The following is a 5868-nucleotide window of genomic DNA, read 5'->3' on the forward strand; positions in this document are numbered from 1 at the left end:
AGAAACGCTTTGAGGATGGGGGAAGAATGATCCAAAAGATTGAAGAGAACAGTGCTTCAAAAAACACACAAGGCCAAAAATAGCACCTGTTCCCAAAAACCAGAATGGAAAACCTTGTAATTCAGAGAGTATCAGTTAATGTACTAAGAACCGCCTTGCCACTATAGTGGAGAAAAATTAATCCTAGAATAAATTCAGATCTGCTTCTAATGGACAAATCTTAAAAGCAAGCCGAGAAATGATCAAACTCTTTCAAAGTACCTTAACTACATCTCAGAACAGAGCCCAGAAATATTTATAGGAGTACCAAAATAGTCAACAACCAATGAAATAAATCATCAATATCTACCATTCAAAGAAAAATTGCCAGACATTCCTAGAAGCAAGAAAATACAGCCCATAATGAGAAGAAAAATCAGTGAATCAAAACCAGCTCCAAAATGACACAGATGATAGAATAGGCAAGGACTTTAAAACAGTTATTCTGATCAAATTTCATATGTTTAAGAAGCTAGAGAAAAGATTAAAAATGCTAAGTAGTGACATGGAAGATCCAAATCAAACTTCTAGAGATGAAAACTTCAAAAACTGAGTTGAAAAATATATTAGATGAGAATTACAGCAGATCAGAAATTTTAGAAGAAAATATCAGTGACCTAAAAGACAGCATTAGATGCTGTCTAAAATGAAACACCAAGATAAAAAAAGATTTAAAAAAAATGAACAGAGCGATTTCTTGGAAAGATGGGGCAGTTTGGGGGCTTCTCCACTGAAACACTTTGTGCTGATAAGAAGGCAATTACTGAAATCTTTGACTAGTTACTGGAGTTTGTTACTGAGGATCACATATTGTTGAAGTATGTGAATCTCCCTTCTCAGCTCAAGATCTGAAGATCCAATCAGGGTGGAATAATAATAGCAACATATAAGAATCTAGGACTTGACTGAGCTACTGAGGATAATCAAGTAGAAATGTAAGAATATAAAAACAAGCTTTCTATCATTGGTAAGGTGCTATCTCGGAGACAAATGAAGGTGGCATTTTTTGGCAGGACAAGCTCTGTTATCAATGCAATGTTGTGGGATAAAGCTGTCCTTAGTGGGACTGATCATACAACTGATTGCTTCCTAAGTGTTTAAGAGACCAATGGAGATAAAAACCTATCTTATGACAAAAGGATAAGATGAAAAAACAGTGTAAACACAGTTCATCAGCTGTCCTATGCCCTTCATATGGACAAAGGCTTGGAAGCTGGCTGTCTTAAACATGTGTTTTGGCCAAAGACAAAGTGTGTCCTCTTGAAAGGTGAGCTGGTTTTAGTAGACAGTCCAGGCACAGATGTCACTACAGAGCTGGATACCTGAATTGATGAGTGTTACTTAGATGCTCATGTCATCATTTTGTCTGTAAACTCTGAATCAATACTAATGAACACAGAAAAACATTTTTTTCACAAGGTAAATAAGCAGCTTTCCAAGCCTAATAATTTAATTCTGAATAATCACTGGGATGTCGCTTCATCAGAGCCAGAATATATGGAAGATATATGTAGACAGCACATGGAAAGATGCTTGCATTTCTTTGTGGAGGAGGTTAAAGTCGTGGATCCTTTAGAAGCACAGAATCATATATTCTGCATTTCAGCAAAGGAAGTTCTTAGTGCTAGACAGCACAAACCACAGGGGATGCCAGAAGGCAGTGAAGTACTTGGTAAACGATTTCAGGCAAGATTACAGGAGTTTCAGAATTTTAACAAATCTTTAAGGAGTGTATCTCACGATCAGCAGTGAAAACAGGGTTCAAACAGCACACTATCGGAGCTAAGCCAATACTAGATATTGTGAAAAACACAATGGATTCAATAAACGCAGCAGCAACAGAGAAGAGTTTATTCAAAGAAAGAGCAGGAAGAACAAATTGATAGACTGAACTTTATCCCAAACCAGATGAACCTTTTAACACTAGATGTTAAGAAAAAAATCAGGAAGGCCGGGCATAGTGACTCACACCTGTAATCCCAGCACTTTGGGAGGCTGAGGCAGGTGGATCATGAGGTCAGGAGTTCAAGACCAGCCTGGCCAACATGGTGAAACCCCATATCTACTAAAAATACAAAAATTAGTCTGGCGTGGTGGCAGGTGCCTGTAATCCCAGCTATTTGGGAGGCTGAAGCAGGTAATTGCTTGAACCTGGGAAGGGGAGGTTGCAGTGAGCCAAGATCGCACCACTGCACTCCAGCCTGGGCAACAGAGTGAGACTCCATCTCAAGGAAAATAAAAAATAAAAAATAAAAAATAAAAAAATCGGGGAGGTTACCAAGGAAGTGGCAAACAAGGTTTCACGTGCAAAGACAGATGAAATTTGTTGACTGTCTGTTTTGGTTGATGAATTTTATTCCGAGTTTCATCCTACTCCACGTGTATTGAAAGTATGTAAAGGTGACTTAAATTAGCACTTAGAAGATGGCATCAGAAGAAATATGGCTGATTGATGCACCAGTTAAGACAATGCCTCAATGTTTAATCCAAGCAAGAAATTATTAAAAATTTGAAACCATTACTTTCAGCTGATATATAGAATAAACTGCATACACTGATCCCTTGCAAGAAATTTGATCTCAGTCATGACTTATATTGCCACAGGTTATGACCAGATTTTCAAGAGGGTATTGTATTCCATTTTTCCCTGGGCTGGTCTTCACTTGTGCATTGATTCCTGGGCCCTACAAATGCTCAGAGGGTGCTCCTAGGATTGTCAGAGCCTAATTTTCCCTAGCTCTTTAGCCTGTACTCCCACTGCTTCTATCAACCCAGCAACACCAGATAATGCATCACACAAAGAACTCATGGTTACCTTAATGTAACCATGTAAGGATTAGCTTCTCTTACATCTAGGACTTCTATGGACATCACTGTTGGAGGAGTAATTTGGAAAACTATAGGCTGGCAATTCGTATATGTTTCATTATGTATGTATGGAGTTTGGTATCTTTATGAAAGGCTGTCCTGGACCACTTGTGCCAAAGAAAGAGGCTTTAAACAGCAGTTTGTGAACTATGCTTCTGAAAAACTTCAGATAATTGCTAGCTTCAGGAGTGCAAACTGCAGCCATGAAGTACAACAAGAAATGGCTATCACTTTTGCTTGCCAGTGCCAACAAGTTGTTACTCAAAGACATCTGGAAGAAATTACTAGATTATCCAAAGAAATAGATCAGTTAGAGAACATACAAAACAATTCAAAACTTTTTTTTTTCATATTCATAGCTTTAATAGAGTGTTCTACTCGACATTTCTACTCTTATAACTATTACACTTAACAGCTTCCAACAGTTTCCCCTCCCCTCCCCTCCCCTCCCTCCCCTCCCCTTCCACTCCCCTCCCCTTCCCTTCCCTTCCCTCACCTTTCCTTCTTTCAGAGTCTCACTATGTCACGCAGGCTAGAGTGCAGTGGTGTGATCTCGGCTCACTGCAACCGCCATCTCCCGGGTTCAAGCGATTCTCCTGGTATCCAGGTGGCAGAGGGGAAACAGAGTCTGGAGAGGAAGGCCGGGCACAGTGGTTCACGCCTGTAATCCCAGCACTTTGGGAGGCCGAGGTGGGTGGATAACCTGAGGTCAGGAGTTCGAGACCAGCCTGGCCAATGTGGTGAAACCCTGCCTCTACTAAAAATACAAAAAATTAGTCAGGCATGGTGGTGGGTTCCTGTAATCCCAGCTACTCAGGAGACTGAGGCAGGAGATTCGCTTGAACCTAGGAAGTGGAGGTTGCAGTGAACCGAGATCATGCCATTGCACTTCAGCCTGGGCAACAAGAGCAAAACTCTGTCTGAAAAAAAACAAAAACAAAAACATAATAAATAAAAATAAAGAAAACACAACTTAGTTAGCTTTTCATCCTGTGGGTCAGCAATTTAGGATAGGCTCTGCTGTGCACTTTGGCTGGTGTCAGCCAGCCTCGGCTCATTCATCTATGTGTAGCCAGCTGCTGGTCCAGGGTTCCTAGTTGTTTTTATGCAGACTTTTATCTTTGCCATCATGTTCTGGTCCACACCTTATGTCTGCCTTCAAGGTACCCATGTCTTCAATCCCTGAGCATTTCCAAGTTCTGTAGGATGAATCAGTCCTTGGTAGGCATCTAGTTTTCATTCTACAGATTCTGCTAAGGCAGTTCCCAGTCCTCCAATGTTCATGTGCAAGGAACAGGTATCTCTTAGCTTCATTTAAAAAGTCTGTGTTTCTGTCTCCTTCTCCTTCTTTTCTCTCCCATTCTGCTAGCTCATCATTAATTATCAAGGGGATATGGGTGCAGAAACACCTTTACTCTGCCATACACAAAAGTCTGAAATAAAACTTCTTAAATAAATGATGACCCTTTTTTAATGTCAAAGAAAGGAGTGATGTGTCTAAACCCAGCTCTCTGAGTGGCAGCCAGGCGGGGAGATGTTTCCCCAGTTACTAAATTAGAACGTAACCCACAAGAATAGACTGTGACGAAGGCAGCAGGAGTTTGAAGCCTCTGTCAGAACATTCTGGATGTTCTTATGGCACATGGACTCATAAATTCAAAGATCTTTCTTATTTTTTACTAAAGACTATGTCTTTGACTTTGGGGCCTCTGTCAGACTCCAGTTAGTAAGCGCACTAAAGGCTGGAAGGCTGGCTGTTTTGGGGTGTGAGATAATGATGATTGAGCTCCTAATAATTATCCGCATTGGCTGCCTTTTGTTCTGGAAAGTATTTACGACTGCTTTATAGTGGCTTTTGAAAATGATTTTCAAAACATCCCAATTATGTCATTTGTTTACTTTTCTGAGAGATTATTTTGAGGTTTGAGAAAAAATTAAATTTCTAGCATTAGAACTAAAATAAAGCCATTTTGGGGGTCTGACTGCTCATTGCTTTCAAGCCTGGCCCCTTTCTCTTCCTCTCTGCCCACCACTGGACAGGCCGGTGCTCCCTCCTTCAGCACCGGTGGGAGATTCACGCCACACCAGACCCTACCCTCACGGAGGAACCTACACCTCGGGCCTAGCCACTGACCTCCATCAAAACCCAGCCAGTATCCTTTCCTTGTTCTCTCACATCATTTTCTTTGTGCATTTTTCTACTCCTTCCCTCTCTTTTTAAGCAAATTTGCAGAAATTCTCTCTGTATTTTTGACGTTAAGTTTTCACATGTTATGAATGATGCAAATATTTTCTCCAAGACTGTCACTTATGTTTTAGTTTTGCTCATTTCTTTTTTGCAGTACCAACATTTTGACTTTTATAATGTCACATTTGACAATCTTTTATTTTGGATTTTGTAACATTCTTAGAAAGTACTCCCTCCTTGCCCAAATTATGAAGGTTATGTTTTCTTTCTAGAATTCCTATTAGATGGCCGCTGGAATTTCTGGATCTATCTCCCCTGTCTCTTACATTTGTTTGTATTGCATTCTGGGATAATTTCTCAATCTTTTAGTTTACAAATTTTATCTTCAGCTGTGTCCATTTTGCTATTGTACATCTACTGGCCTCATTTACTGGCCTCATCTACTGGCCTATTTTTATTTTGGCAATCATTGTAATTTTTGAGGTGGAAGAATAGGGAGTTGGGGTAACCAAGGGTTAAGGCGTAAGCAAAAGGACAGCAGATGCAGCTAGTTCTAGGCAAGGTTAAGCAGCCTACAGGCCAGACCCTCACTCCTGTGATAACCAGACAGAAGTCTCCACTTCAGCCTCTGATTGGCTACAGGCCAGCTCTTCACTTCAGCTTCTGATTGGTCACAGGCGAAGTCTCCACTTCAGCCTTTGATTGGCTGTGGGCCAATCCTTCAAAGGGTGTAATCAATTAGAGGCCTCTAAAGGGCAGCTAAGGGGTGTTAC

General features: G+C 40.6%; 1 pseudogene; it reads left to right on the forward strand.

The window, feature by feature from the left end:
• Nucleotides 1-685: 685 nt before the first annotated feature.
• On the forward strand, nt 686-3319 carry LOC100433921 (mitofusin-1-like; annotated as a pseudogene).
• Nucleotides 3320-5868: the final 2549 nt, after the last annotated feature.

This window comes from Pongo abelii, chromosome 13 (genome assembly GCF_028885655.2).
Source record: "Pongo abelii isolate AG06213 chromosome 13, NHGRI_mPonAbe1-v2.0_pri, whole genome shotgun sequence".
NCBI lineage: Eukaryota > Metazoa > Chordata > Mammalia > Primates > Hominidae > Pongo > Pongo abelii.